Source organism: Pseudophryne corroboree, chromosome 8, assembly GCF_028390025.1.
Source record: "Pseudophryne corroboree isolate aPseCor3 chromosome 8, aPseCor3.hap2, whole genome shotgun sequence".
Lineage (NCBI taxonomy): Eukaryota > Metazoa > Chordata > Amphibia > Anura > Myobatrachidae > Pseudophryne > Pseudophryne corroboree.
Window position 1 is genome coordinate 113,041,809 of NC_086451.1, and position 16,700 is coordinate 113,058,508.

Genomic DNA, 16,700 nt, shown 5'->3' on the forward strand with positions numbered 1-16,700 from the left:
TGATACTTGTAAAATATGTATCTACAGTATAATAAAACAGGGTGTGATTTGTAGTGTGCAGGGACCAGTGAGGAAGTCGGCCACTGAAAATACAGCGACAGCTATCAATTAACTTAATTCAGTGGTGTCACAGAATGGGAGGAGGGTTGCCCCCCTTCAGAGCAGGAGCTCTGTAATATTTATTTTAATACACGTATCTTGATTGTTATATCTGCCATACCAATATCTCTGGGTTTTTATGCGCACAGTGCCTCATTCTAATATATATATATATATATATAGTTACAATGTCACCATTATTAATGTCAACATTGATAAAATGTCAATAATGATTTGTCGGCATTGTCATAATATTGACATTTCCATTTGGGTTTCGGCCATTATGACCATGTCAACCTAATGAATGCTGACAAAATATGCCACATCCAATGAGGTTATGAGTTGGTCAACCATGGAACAAGCCCTTACCAGCAATGTAGCGGACCTCAGGCAGGCACATCATTAGGTCCGGGAATCTGTTGGGTTGGTGTGAATACCGATACTCCGTAAAGTCCTGGCATATGTACCAGTACCTCTTATTCAACTGCTCCAGCTGGGAAACACTGCAAAGACCTTGGATATCTGTTGAAGAGAAGTAATGAGTGAGCCTAGACCTCACACAGGGTCTGACATAACGCTTGCTACTGCATAAGGAAGTGTACCCAATACATCACTCACTTTTAGTAATCTAATGCTAGAAATTAGGACAAGTATGACGGATGATTAAATGACTTTGAAATGTAGTTGCAGTGTTTGTAGAAATGGACTGAATATATTGTCAGTTATCTAATGTATTACTCATCTGAACCAATGCAATCAATCCTGCTGTTTCCCAGTGAGCTAACAGGAGCAGCAGATAATGGGGGTCATTCCGAGTTGTTCGCTCACTAGCAGATTTTAGCAGCATTGCACACGCTAAGCCGCCGCCCTATGGGGGTGTATCTTAGCTTAGCAGAATTGCGAACGAAAGATTAGCAGAGTTGCGAATAGAAAATTCTTAGCAGTTTCTGAGTAGCTCCAGACTTACTCCTACACTGCGATCAGTTCAGCCCGTTTCGTTCCTAGTTTGACGTCACAAACACGCCCTGCGTTCGGCCAGTCACTCCCCTGTTTCTCCAGACACTCCCTCGTTTTATCCTGGCACACCTGCGTTTTTCCGCACACTCCCTGAAAACGGTCAGTTTCCGCCCAGAAACACCCACTTCCTGTCAATCACACTCCGATCACTTCAACAATGAAAATTCTTCGTTCGGATGTGAGTAAATCTGCTAAGTTTTGTGCTAAAATACTTAGCGCATGCGCACTGCGTACCATGCGCATGCGCATTTTTTCCTTAATCGCTCCGTTGCGAAAATCGGCAACCTGTTCCATCTCTCACCCACTTGTCTCCGGCAGGTAACCTCCCCTCTAATGCTGGATCCTCATCTTCTTGTGCGGAAACTCTATTTGCAGCTGCAAACTACATTCTGGCTCAATGCCGCGCTGTAGTTAGGGTGATGAACTACGGGGAGCAAGCTGGACGGTCTGAAGGAGATCTTTACTGACAGCAACAGGTACTTGGAAATTACTCCATTTATATGTTACTTAATCTTTTCATTTAGCACTTTGGTTTTCAGGAACACATTAAAAGCACTAAGTGGGGGATCACTGTATTACTCTATACAAAACATATTAGGCCTGATTCTGAGTTGCATACAAGTTTGCACGCAGCAAAGCGGACATATGCATTTATGCCTGTCTCAGAGCGATTATACTACTGGCGCATCTTGGTCGTTTCTCTCCATCCATTAAATGGGTGTCACAGCGTGTATGAAAGGAAGAGAACGGTCTCCTGGTCATGTAGCCAGAGTTACATAGTATGCTGAGTGGGTGCCTATGTCAGTCGTATCTCTTACACCTAGCTTGGGGTAGGTATAAGTGTGTATAACTAGGGGTGGTTTAACAGAGGAGGGCGCCCGTGTGTAGACTCCGGGTGGGCCCCTTCCTCTCTAGAGCGCAGTAGACTCTGGCATGTGCAGGTCTCTGGAAACATGGCACCATCATGTTCCAGAGACTAATCACTACTGCACATGTGCAGGGGCCATTTTCCCAGTGATTTTTAACATGGCTGCAGCACCGACTCTGGAAAGGTAAGTAATTAAACATTGGTGCATACACTGCACCCATTGTACAGTAGATGTCCCAATATATATAATAATGATGACCACTGCTAGCAGATGGAGGGTGTGTGTGTGTGTGTGTGTGTGTGTGTGTGTGTGTGTGTGTGTGTGTGTGTGTGTGTGTGTGGGGGGGGGGGGGGGGGGGGGGAGATGGGGGGCAGGGAGGGCAGAAACCTGTGTGACACAGAATACAGGTGGACACTTGCATTAGACTTTCATTACCAAACAGCAAATTTTGTGCCATTAAGGCTCTTTGTGTTTCATGTAAATTTGGCAACAAAGTAGAAATCAATATCCAGGAAACGGAAACAAATATATATATATATATATATATATATATATATATCTCAAACAATAAAAAAACCAAATTGCGCTATTTGTAGAATCCCCGCCTTAGACCCAATAGTCTTTGGGGAGGAGCAGCTGCTAATCTCCAATACAAGTCCTCCTGCCAGTCGAGAACCAGTAATTCAGCAAAAAAGAGATGGTTGTACGGAGAGCGCTCTACTGTGTAAACAGTCTCTTTGTGGTTCCTTCAAGGATACTCCTATAACGATTTTGACCACAGAGTGGTGATTCTGAAAAAGACCCTCTCACCAGATTTACCCAGACAGCGATAACACTCGTTAATCCATAGCTTCCAATAAAATTTATTACAAATTTTTATTTCTAAAATAGAAAACCTCTTACATCGATCTTAACAATCGTGGGGTATGATCTTAAATGGACTTGCTGTCCACCCCAGCCGGGGAGGAGCTCATATGACAGCCAGTCCGCCCACAATGTTTATCAACCAACGCGTTTCGTCTAAACAGACTTCCTCAGGGGTGTCTTTAACAAAACAAAATCAATGACAATCATAACTAACAATAGAAATTAATTGACAATCATCAATGTGACAAAATGATTACCATATAAAGATATATATATCCATACGGAGATTAGCTGAGTGATCTGATATGGGTACTGTTAGATAATAGGTTTTTTTGCATACATAACCAATTTGGACAATACCTTATATATCCAATACAAGTAGTGTTAAAACAGGCCCAAGTTTCTTTTTATAATATTTGACCCTTATAGCATTTAACTTGTTTAAACATTTGATATGTCCTTAATCATCTTTACTAATGACTTTGATATATAAGTATACATATAAGGTTTGCAGGCTTAATCGTAACATTAGAGCATACACATGAGGTTTGCAGGCTTAATCGTAACAATGGTCAATCATACCATCCATATTGAGCTTTAAAAAACTTACTTTTTATATGTAAGAACAAAAACTCTCTGACTGAAGAGAAGTAGAAAACCTATCTAGAAAACCACAGCACTCACCACCCCAGAAGCGGGGTGCAGTGTCTGCACTCACCACTCACAAGGTGGGGCAGAGCCGGCCTTAGGCATAGGCAAACTAGGCAATTGCCTAGGGCATCTGGTATGCCTAGAGGCACAAGCAGCTTCTGCTGATTAAAATGATATGCGGCATGCCTATATTCTGTGTGTAGCATTTCGTATGCAGATACAGCCACAGTCTCAAACAGTATAGGCATGCCACATATCATTTTAATCAGCAGAAGCTGCTTGTGCATCTTAGCCACATAGCAATGCAAAGAAGATGCATTTTCATAAAAAAATAGGCACCCGACGTTAGCAGAGCTGCCAGTTGACTCACACCAGGAACTATATGTGTCATTATGTGTATAAGGGTATTAATAATGTGTAACATATGTGTAAGGGGCACTATGTGTGTCATTAAGTGTATAAGGGCACTAATAATGTGCGGCATATGTGTAAGGGACATTATGTGTGTCATTATGGGCATTAACAATGTGCGGCATATGTGTAAGGGAAATTATGTGCATAAGGGCATTAATAAGGGTTGGCATAATGTGTAAGGCGCACTATGTTTATAAGGACATTAATAATGTGTGTCATATGTGTAAGATGCATTACTGTGTGGTATTATGTGTATAAATGCATTACCAATGTGTGGCATTATGTGTATAAGGTGCTCTACTGTGTGGCGTAATGTATAGAAAGGGCACTACTGTGTGGTCTAATGTGAATAAAGAGCAATATGGTGTGGGGTAATGAGAATAAAGAACAATATGGTGTGGTGTAATGTGAATAAGGAGCAATTCAGTATGATGTTATGTGAATGAGGGGCACTACTGTGAGGAGTAACGTATATAAGGTAAAGTGGTACTACTGTGTGATGTAATGTGAATAAGGGACACTATCGCATGGTAAATTGTGAATAAAGTTGCACTACTGTGAGGCATAATTTGAATTGGGGGTACTATTGTGTGGCCATGCCCCTTGCCAGCAAAAACACATACCTTTTTGGGTTGTGCGCCGAATGTGCACACTGTTCTTATTTAAATTACAGGGGGTAGGAAAACAAAAAAAGGGGTGATGGTGCTGGGAAATGCGTGCAGGGTCAGAGGCGGAACTAGCGGTGGTGCTAGGGGGCACCAGCCAAAATCTTGCCTAGGGCATCATATTGGTTAGGGCCGGCTCTGAGGTGGGGTGCATGCAGCCCATGGCCACCAACCCAAATACATACAGACAGAAAGTTCAGCACTCACCATAGCAAGCTCACTTATCCTCACAACATCAATAAATAAATGATGGGGATTTAGTTAGTGAATTTGTGATAGTGTAGGACCTGCAAGAAGGTGGGGTACCTTGGCGAGCGGTTTGCAGGCTTCCGTGCATTGGCCAATTCACTAACTAAACCCCCATCATTTATTTATTGATGTTGTGAGGATAAGTGAGCTTGCTACGGTGAGTGCTGAACTTTCTGTCTGTGTATATATAGGTTTTATATATATAGGTTTTAAGACTCTGTGATAGTGTAGGACCTGTATGAAGGTGGGGTACCTTGAATCGGTATACAGGCTTCCGTGCATTGGCCAATCCACCAACTAAACCCCCATCATTTATTTATTGAATTGTTGAGGATAAGTGAGTTTACTTTGGTGAGTGCTGGGTTCTCTGTTTGTATTTATTAGAGCGATGTGGTCATGGGCTACATGCACCCCGCCCTGTGAGTGGTAAGTACAGCTGTGTACCCCGCTTCTGTGCTGGAGAGTGCAGTGTTACATGCACCCCACCCTGTGAGTGGTAAGTGCATAGCTGAGCCCCGCTTCTGGTGCGGTGAGTGCTGTGGTTTTTACTCTGTGTGTATATGAAGGGGTTAATCTATGGTTAGCTCTTATTAACTGTGGCCACTAGCTTTCTCATGCACCCCTGTGTGGACTTTATTATCCTGAACCTGTCTCAGCTGTTTTTTAGCAATCATCTTTGAGCCAGTGCAATAGGTGACTAGTGTGCCTTTAAAAGCCATAAAGTTTGTGGCAGGTACACATTACATCAAGCAGGCAGATGATGCAGCAGTGTGGTAGTCAGGTTTTAAGACTCTGTGATAGTGTAGGACCTGTATGAAGGTGGGGGTACCTTGAATCGGTATACAGGCTTCCGTGCATTGGCCAATCCACCAACTAAACCCCCATCATTTATTTATTGAATTGTTGAGGATAAGTGAGTTTACTTTGGTGAGTGCTGGGTTCTCTGTTTGTATTTATTAGAGCGATGTGGTCATGGGCTACATGCACCCCGCCCTGTGAGTGGTAAGTACAGCTGTGTACCCCGCTTCTGTGCTGGAGAGTGCAGTGTTACATGCACCCCACCCTGTGAGTGGTAAGTGCATAGCTGAGCCCCGCTTCTGGTGCGGTGAGTGCTGTGGTTTTTACTCTGTGTGTATATGAAGGGGTTAATCTATGGTTAGCTCTTATTAACTGTGGCCACTAGCTTTCTCATGCACCCCTGTGTGGACTTTATTATCCTGAACCTGTCTCAGCTGTTTTTTAGCAATCATCTTTGAGCCAGTGCAATAGGTGACTAGTGTGCCTTTAAAAGCATAAAGTTTGTGGCAGGTACACATTACATCAAGCAGGCAGATGATGCAGCAGTGTGGTAGTCAGGTTTTAAGACTCTGTGATAGTGTAGGACCTGTATGAAGGTGGGGTACCTTGAATCGGTATACAGGCTTCCGTGCATTGGCCAATCCACCAACTAAACCCCCATCATTTATTTATTGAATTGTTGAGGATAAGTGAGTTTACTTTGGTGAGTGCTGGGTTCTCTGTTTGTATTTATTAGAGCGATGTGGTCATGGGCTACATGCACCCCGCCCTGTGAGTGGTAAGTACAGCTGTGTACCCTGCTTCTGTGCTGGAGAGTGCAGTGTTACATGCACCCCACCCTGTGAGTGGTAAGTGCATAGCTGAGCCCCGCTTCTGGTGCGGTGAGTGCTGTGGTTTTTACTCTGTGTGTGTGTATATATATATATATATATATATATATATATATATATATGTCCAGAAAAGAACGGCACTGGAGACAGCAATATGCAACAAAAACTTGTATTCAAGGCAACAGCCGTTTCAGGGCATCAGCCCCTTCCTCAGGCCCAATACAAAGTAATATAAACAACATACATATACCTCCCGGGCACGCCAGCTGCCGCATCTCCTCCTCGTGTCCCTGCTTCCGGGTGTCGAGCCGCCACGTCACTTCTGCCCGGCGCGTCACTGTTGCCATGGAGACCCGGCGCTTGCATGTCAGCCAGGCCCAGCTGCACATCAGTTGGGTGTCAGAGGCCGCTTTCCCCGCTGTCAGGCGCTGTGTGGAGGTGGGCTGCTCAAGCGCCCCCTGTGCAAAAGAAACAGACAAGCACAAATACATAAAACTGCTAACATTAACACAGTAACATTAAGACATGTAATTTAAAAAGGGGAGGTGACAGGGCCAAGATGCTATTCGAAAAAGAGACCCGGTGGATCATGAGGCTAGATACCTTCTTGCCTCGGGGTCTCAATGATGAAATTAATTGGAATGTGTTTATATAGTATTCTTACAACCAGCGATATTACGATATTGTGTTCACTGTTCCACACAATAGAGGATGTTGTAGGTGATGATCCTTTTTAAAATGACCCCTCTGAGTGCAGTTAACTATCTATGACAAATTATCTATGACAAATGACCTGCAGTTCGGGGAGCATAGTCTGTTGTTTCCACCTTACTATGGGTATTGTTTTTAAATTACATGTCTTAATGTTACTGTGTTAATGTTAGCAGTTTTATGTATTTGTGCTTGTCTGTTTCTTTTGCACAGGGGGCGCTTGAGCAGCCCACCTCCACACAGCAAAAAATGGTGAGCTGCTCAATCAGATAGTGATGTCACTCAGGTGCTAAAAGGGAGGGGTAATTCTGTGTAGGAAAAAACAATGGTTCCCTAATGCACACAGAGTGAAAAATATTACTACATAATAGTCAGATAATACGGAGATCTTGGTTGCGTATATCTGCAGATATAGGGTTAAGCCCCCAGGCCGATCGACAAGGCTTCTCCATCACTGGGGGTCCCTAATACTAGCCTCCACACAGCGCCTGACAGCGGGGAAAGCGGCCTCTGACACCCAACTGATGTGCGGCTGGGCCTGGCTGACACGCAAGCGCCGGGTCTCCATGGCAACAGTGACGCGCCGGGCGGAAGTGACGTGGCGGCTCGACACCCGGAAGCAGGGACGAGAGGAGGAGATGCGGCAGCTGGCGTGCCCGGGAGGTATATAGGGGGGTAAGTGTTCTATGTATGTTTGTTTATATTACTTTGTATTGGGCCTGAGGAAGGGGCTGATGCCCTGAAATGGCTGTTGCCTTGAATACAAGTCTTTGTTGCATATTGCTGTCTCCAGTGCCGTTCTTTTCTGGACCTATGTGAATACTTTGTCCTGGCACGGAGCAAGTTGCTGATAGGAGCTGTGGAGTGCCGACTGCTTTGCAAGTATATATATATATATATATATATATATATATATATATATATATATAGCAAAAGCTGGGGACAAAATTCGCATGTATCTCAATGTAATTTTAGTAAAGTACTACCTGGCAGGGGTGAGCCATCTAATCTAATCTGGAACAATCATTCATTCCTTCAAACCATAGGCTGGTGCCCATTTTAGTTTATAACTCAAAGGGCAATTAGTGGCAATAGCTGTGAAGTGCTTTAAGAACAGCGGCACTTCCCCAACACCAACATTACCATTATCCCCCGCAACCTATTGATGTGTGCAAGGAAATACATAAAATTCCGGTACTGTATACTACTGTGATGTGTGAAGCCAAACAATGTGACCATACATCATGAAGACTGGAATATCTGCCAAAGATTTTTAGTCATCTGAGAGTTAGAAAACAGACTGCCCACAAACCACAGGCAGTAAAGTGCAATAGGCAGTGCAGCCAATCCTAGAGCCCAAACAATGGGGGTAATTCCAAGTTGATCGCAGCAGGATTTTTGATAGCAACTGGGCAAAACCATGTGCACTGCAGGGGAGGCAGATATAACATGTGCAGAGAGAGTTAGATTTGGGTGTGGTGTGTTCAATCTGCAATCTAATTTGCAGTGTAAAAATAAAGCAGCCAGTATTTACCCTGCACAGAAATAAAATAACCCATCCAAATCTAACTCTCTCTGCACATGTTATATCTGCCTCCCCTGCAGTGCACATGGTTTTGCCCAGTTGCTATCAAAAATCCTGCTGCGATCAACTTGGAATTACCCCCAATGACATCTAAGTAGCAGGCATGTTTCATTAATGTGGGCTGTCACAGATTAGAATATTTGAATACATTTGTTTTGCAGTGCAAACTAAAAACAGAGTGATGTTACTGTAGCTGAGAAATGTGTTTTACCCCATGGAATACCATAATAGTATAGGAGGATAAACAAACCTAAAAGTAAAATCTTCACAATGTACCCCACAGGTGTATAGAACTAAGGAAAGAAGGGGATTGCGTCTAGAACTCGCCTATACTGATGTGTATCTATCCTGTATCTCTATGTGTATACACAGGAGTGGTGCATGAGATAATAAGGAAATAGGTTGCATTTATAAGAGAGATACAATGCTGCAAACAATGTAGGTAATATCTTGTGTATGTCTGGGGCATTGCGTCTCCCAATAAAAGGACATTAATAGTCATTTCTTTTCTCATGCCTCATATTTACATACACCTCTAATACAGTATATGCCTCTTATTCACACATACTTACAAATGCAACCTATTTCCTGCAGATACACAGAGATACAAGATAGATACACATCAGTATAGGTGAGCGCTGGACACAATCCCCTCTGTTCCATATTTCTGTATTTCCCATGAGACTGGACACCTCTCACCAGCTCCTGAACACTCAGCTGCACAGCATTAAGTGCTAGTGACATATCCACTGTATCCATCATTGTACCTCACAGGTGTATAGCGCATGTGGTCACTAGATCAATCTAGCGGTGTCAACATCCCCAGATAAAGCTAGAACAGCTGGTGATCCGTCACACAATCCTTATTTGGGTAGGAATAATCTGTCACTGCAGATGCCTGTAACTGCATATGGTAAATGACGCGTGTTCTGTCCTTGGTGTCTGCATTAAACAGCTATTAAAATGTGATTCATAAATGGAAAATCACTACTTTCCTGAACATGAATCCTCCAAAATCCTCATTATTTCTCATTGCAGCATCACCTACTGTTATCCCTCCCTTCCAAAGCAAGCTGTGCATTGAATCTGGAAGCCCATGCCAGGAAGATACAGTAAGTAACACTCACCTTGATTCAGGAAGTTAATAGCTTTCATGCAGACGTACTCTTCATTGCTCACTTTGAGCTGGCTGAATTTCCAATACAGGTAGATGAGCCTTTCCATCACTTCCATGCCGTCCTCACTAAATCTAAAAATTGGAGCAAAATATTTTGAGAACGACATTTAAAAGGGATATGAGGCACAAGGCACAAAGTGGAGGTTGAAATAATTTGGCTGAACATTCATTTAAGAGGAAACAGAATTTTAACGGTTCCAGTCAGGGTTAGGGCTAGGCTGCAATGAGGGTTAGGGCTAGGCTGCAATTAGGGTTAGGGCTAGGCTGCAATTAGGGTTAGGGCTAGGCTGCAATTAGGGTTAGGGCTAGGCTGCAATGAGGGTTAGGGCTAGGCTGCAATTAGGGTTAGGGCTAGGCTGCAATTAGGGCTAGTGTTAGGCTAAAATATCCGTGTCGGTATTGTGTATGTCAACATGTCAACAATATGAACAATATGGAAATCCTGAATATCGACATTCAGCACATGTCGACATAATGAATATATGTCGACATCATGCCACACCCACTTTTATTTAGCAACATCGGTGAGGCATGGGGGTACCACTTGTCTTTGTGAGGTCACTATTTTCCTAATAGACAGGTTGAATATAGGGGGTAATAAAGGTTTGTTAGCAAACCAAAAAACCACACTAATGTGCAAACCATGTTGCACTGCAGGTGTGGCAGATGTAACATATGCAGAGAGATTTAGATTTGCGTGGGTTCTGTAAATGCTGATTTACTTACAGGACTAAAAGCAATACTTTAAAATACACTCAATACACTTTAAAATCGAGCCGCTGCGGCCGCTGTATTCAATCCTTACCCTACGTACTTTTTACTCAGCGTACAAAGCCCCGTACCGTGTACGCACTTTGCGTACACACACCGCAACAGACGTACAAAGTACACGTAATGCATACACACACACACCGACACACTGAGAGCACAATGCAGCTTCACGTGTGGTTGAAATACACTTATAACCTTAGCAGGGAAAGAGACACGACACCAATTGTATTTAAGAAGTTGGGATCCGACCCGCCAACATATAATTGATAAAAAGGGGGTTACAGCAAAGATACAAGTACAATAACAGAAAAGAGGCTACAGTCAATGGTACATACGTTTGACGCCTACGCTTCCCAGTCTGGTTCTCAGTCATCAAGGTAGATGACCTTCAGAGATTGAGAGTGAGACCGGGCCTGCAGCTGGCTTTTTATACATTTGTCCAAAACCTAACACAATGGAAACTGTAATCTCTTCATCTATTGGTTACTGGGATGGTCGTTTACAGTACAGGAGAGGTCATAGGTCGGTTTGAATAGGTGGGCGATGTCTGGTCCAGGTACACTTGCAGATGTTCTCCACTGGGTTCCCGCTGAATAAGGGGAGTACAGTAAATACAGTTAATATCAATCTTCTGCTCCTGCACATATCTATTCGCAGGAGCGTGCTAACTCCCGCAAACCAACACCGGAATATTGCTCTTAAAATACCCTACAGCTGGATACCAAACACCACCTCATAACCTAATGCTGTCCCCTCATATCCTGTAAAGGTGAATCCCTTTGTTGCTGTACCTTTTAAACAAGTATAACTGGCTTGTGTGGTGCATGCTGACTTTGTGTAAATCGTGCACTATGTGTATTAAATATGTAATGTGTTTTTATGGCTTTTCCATGTGATCACAAATACTACCGTAATTACTCATACCACGTGCTAATATGCAGGACCCTTTGAGCGGTCATACGCAACTTGCGAATATGTGCACGCACGGCAGAACAAGTACGCGCATGGAGGCCATCTGTGTGTAGTTTGTACGTGATGCGTGTACTGCAGTATTTTTGACTTCGACAGTCCACCCTTTGGCAGTCATCAATTACTGCCACACTTGACTACTAAACAGAAAATATTATCTACACAATATATAAAAGTTTGGATGATCGGGGGAGAGTTGTAGGTGGGAAATGTATAGCCTAGTAGGATAGTAAAAAGCATGTATGTATGAATCAATGTCTGAGGGGCATGTATCATCGTGCCGTATATGTTCTAAATAAGCTTTGAGGTATTGCGAAGTATACATTAAATCCTTCTCATCCCGTATTAAGGGTCTGTAAATGGGCAAACACTACCGAGCTCTTTTCGGCTACTTATTACAACAAATGGGGAGCACATTTAGTTGATTATACATGGAGGGGGAACATATGTGAATGCTACTATATGTGTATAACACCTGTCGACTATGTGTGCCATTAACTGAGGGTTGCAGAGATGAAGATAAGACACATATATATAAAAATACATTCACATAAACATTGGGTAGGATTGATGACTTTTCCGGTTGGGTTTTCTGGGTAAAGGGGGAGACAAAGAAAAATGGTGAAAGAAACAGGCCGTGAAATTCATTTGCAATCCTTATCATAACACTGTTTCTATTAATGGATCATAAACCAAATCTGCTGCTGTAACAACACCCTCACTCCTTAGACTCATCAAATTTGTGCCGTGCTTGCGCCGCGTTAGAATTCGAACACACCTGAATATCAGACCAATAATTATGATGACTCCCAGGATACAAAGGAGAAACTTCCCCACACTCATAATAACATTATGTGCCCACTCTCCTAACCCTGAGAACCATTTGCGTAGGTTCAACCATGAGACCCAGCCAGTCAGTTCATTACCCACAGCCGTCAAGGTAAGATTGTGCTTCCTCCTGAACTCCCACTTCAACTGTAAGATCTCATCCATCTTTTGATCGATGATCTCCGTGGGGTCGTCAGTGCTATTCATGATATACGTACAACACTTTACGCCATATTGAGTTGCCAAGGTAACACAGTAGCCACCTGTCACAGCTGTAATGTAATTAAGGACCATTCTGTGCTGGATCAGCTCCTTCTTGTAAGCTTGTAACTCCCTTCCTGTATGCCTGAAGGTGTCATCATACATCTCAGTGATATTATCTATCAAGTTCGCTAGCGCATGGATGTACCTATAATTTATAGTTCCTCTGGCAGTACGAGTGATATCTAATGCGAGAAGGAACTGAATCCCGGTGGATTCGTGGATCAAATCAGAGGCTGCGTGCTCTGCCCTATCTATGAGGTGTCTCTTGATGATGTGCTCATAGTGGGTATGAGTTAAAGGAGTCTGAGTGCTGCGGTGAAGTCTTTCATTTTAACATGGGTTATGGTCATGACCTCTGGTAGTACTCTCCCAATATAACACAATCCCTCAGAGCTCGGAGTTAGCCACTTGTATGCTTTCCTCCCACATATGAAATAGGCATCATCTGGGAGAACATAGGGGACAAAATGTAACATCACCATATTGCAAACTTTCCATGTAAAGAAACCAATCCCTAGTTCTCTCATTCGCTCGGTACAAGTATCGGGCTGGATGATATGGGTACAATACCCCTGCGATACCTTTCCAACCCACATGGTTTTGCTTCCACGTGTATACCGGTACCGAAAATACTTTCCACTGTTGGCTATCTTGTGTACAAGTTCAGAGTCGATAGGAATCCTATCAGCTCTGTGTGAAAAGGTCATTGTCTGGTTATTCCACGTCACTTCCCAATTTCCTGGTTTTTGGAAATTGGAAATATTAAAACACAACAGGGACCTATCTACGTTGTACTGGTGGAGCTCCAAGCTAGGGGGCCTAGATATATTGAATTTCTTGTCCACCGGTCTCCCACCCCGTAATTTAAGTACCTCATCTATTGCTAAAGGGTACGGCACTAATCCTGACTTACTCTGTCCTTGAGGTACCTGTGAGCACACCCAGCATTCTGTCTGGTTTAAGACCTTACCCACTAATGAGTGGTAATCACTCAATGGATGTCGGTCAATGTCGATATTAATATTGGACTGACATCTCTGGATGCACCCATCTTCGACTATATTCTCACAATTCTTACAAATACAATATTCATCAGACAATAACCCCTCACATTGCCTCTGAGCCCCGTGACTACCAGAGCACTTACTGATACCAGCCTTTACTCGAGTAATGTGCTGCTCCTGAGATCCTACAAATTCGTACTCGCCATCAGAACCCATTCCAGATCCTTGCTCGACCTCTTTGGGACCCTCACCAAAACAAATTGTCCTAAGCAAAAACAATATTACCAGCAGAACCCAAAACGCAGTCTCTTGTGATAGATCCATTTTGTTAGGGGAAGAAGGAGAATAAGGAGGAGAAAAGAAAGTAAAATTAATTGGGGGCGGGGGGGTGAAAAAAGAAAATGGTGCGACAACCATCCTTGATCTCGTTGCTCTCCACGCTCAGGTGCCGTTCAACAGTCCTGCCTCTCAGCTTTCCCGGAATAGACTCTCTAGTGATATGAGGTTCTCTTCACCTTGCTCTTTGTCGAGTTTTCTCCGGGTCAGCGACCTTCTTGCAGTGGGATGAGTGGACCCAAGTCTCTCTTTCGGCGACCTTTAATGCTGTTGTGCTGGTTAACAAGACTTGGTACGGTCCTTCCCACCTGTCAATGAGGCAACCTGAGCGTAGAAAATTTCGTATCATCACATAATTCCCAGGCTAAATGTCATGACAATTACTGTTCGGTAGGTCAGGAATCACCAGCTTTAGATTTCTTTGTTGATTTCTCAGCTGCCGGGTCATCCTAACCAAATATTTCACAGTTATTTCATTATTGCACTTCAAATCATCCTGAGGGTCTATCATTACATGTGATTGTCGACCAAAAAGAATTTCAAAGGGTGATAAGTTAAGCGGTGACCTGGGAGTGGTTCTGATGCTGTACAACACTAGTGGCAAAGCTTCTGGCCACAAAAATCCAGTTTCAGCCATCACTTTGCTCAGCTTGTTCTTAATAGTGCTGTTCATTCTCTCCACCTTTGCACTCGCCTGTGGCTGGTACGGAGTATGCAGCTTGCTATTAATTCCCATCAGTTTGCACATGACCTGAAAGACTTCACCTGTAAAATGGGTACCTCTATCACTTTCGATCATTCTAGGGATACCATATCTGCACACAAATTCCTGCACGATTTTCTTTGCAGTGAACACAGCAGTATTTGTGGCAGCGGGGAATGCTTCTACCCAGTTGGAAAACACATCAGTACATACTAACACATATTTTAAATTCCTACAGGGTGGTAACTGTATGAAGTCGATTTGTATTACCTGAAAAGGTCCGTCTGTAGGAGGGATATGGGATGGCTCCGTTGGTATTGCCTTACCAATATTCTTCCTCAAGCAAGTAAGACATGTCATTGCTTTCTTACCTGCATGAGAAGAGAATCCTGGTGTACTCCAGTAGGCTCTTACCAGCTTGCACATACCCTCTTTACCCAGATGAGTCAGACCGTGTGCCGCCTCAGCTAGACTTGGAAGATATGCTCTGGGGGCCACTGGCTTACCGTGTCCATCTGTCCAAAGTCCTGAGGACTCCTGACCATATCCCTTCGCCTTCCAGATGGCCTTTTCCTGTAAGGAACACAAATTTTGCATTTCAATTAACTGTTGTGTGTTGACCGTGTTAAATGTCATCAGTGATGTGATGTTCGTTTGTATGGTTGTGCTTGCTGCTGATTTAGCAGCTTCGTCTGCCCGGCTGTTACCAAGTGAGATTGGGTCTTGGTTGTAAGTGTGTGCTTTACACTTGATAACAGCCACTCTGTCTGGTTCCTGTATTGCTGTCAGAAGCCTTTTGATGTGAGACACATGCGCTACAGGTGTGCCAGATGCCGTCATGAAATTTCTGAGGCGCCACAGGGCCCCAAAATCATGCACCTCTCCAAAAGCATACCTAGAGTCCGTGTATATATTAGCTGACTTACCTTTGGCCAACTCGCATGCTCGGGTCAGAGCTACCAGCTCAGCGACTTGTGCTGAGTGTGGTGGGCCAAGGGGTTCAGCTTCTATGATACCTTCGTCATCTACAAATGCATATCCGGTGCACAAGTCTCCCGATTCCGTCTGTCTGTGGCAACTACCGTCAGTGTAGAAGGTAAAGTCTACTCCTTCCAGTGGGTTGTCATTGATGTCTGGTCTCGCTGTAAAAGTTTGGTTCAGGTATTCCATACAATCATGCTTATCAGTATCTGCACTAAATCCTCCTTCACCATCATTCTCAACCTCCACCCTTTGTGCCTGTCCAGGCACACTTGGCAAGTAGGTTGCAGGATTTAGTAAGCTGCAACTCTTAATGGTGATGTTTACAGGGGCCATCAGTGATAACTCCCACTTTGTAAACCGAGCAGATGAGACATGTCTGGCTTGGGCTGAGTTCAGCAAGGCTGATACTGCATGAGGTGTATGGATGGTCAAGTCATGTCCTAACACTACGTCCTCGCTTTTACTTACCAGCAAAGCTATCTCTGCAACACTTTGCAAGCAAGTGGGGAGAGACCGCGCTACAGTGTCCAACTGTGCACTGTAGTAGGCTACTGGTCTGCTGGCATCACCATGTCTCTGTGTTAAGACTCCTGCCGCACACCCAGCACTTTCAGTACCGTACAATTCAAAGGGATTTTCATAATCTGGCATACCTAATGCAGGTGCTTGTGATAGACACCGTTTGAGTCTCTCAAACGCCAGTTCAGACTCATCTGTGGGAGAGACCCTTTCCGGTTTGTCCGAAGAGACCATTTCTTGCAAAGGTAAAGCCAGTATGGAGAACCCCAGAATCCAGTTACGACAGTACCCACACATTCCGAGGAAAGTGCCGATCTGTTGCTGAGTTTGTGGCAGAGTCATGTCGCGCATCGCCTGTATCCTATCAGTGGACAGGTGCCTAATTCCTTG

General features: G+C 43.8%; 1 pseudogene; it reads right to left on the bottom strand.

Moving 5' to 3' along the window:
• Positions 1 to 445: 445 nt before the first annotated feature.
• LOC134949787 (nuclear receptor subfamily 6 group A member 1-like) overlaps positions 446 to 16,700 on the bottom strand; it is a 162,703-nt pseudogene continuing 146,448 nt past the window's right edge.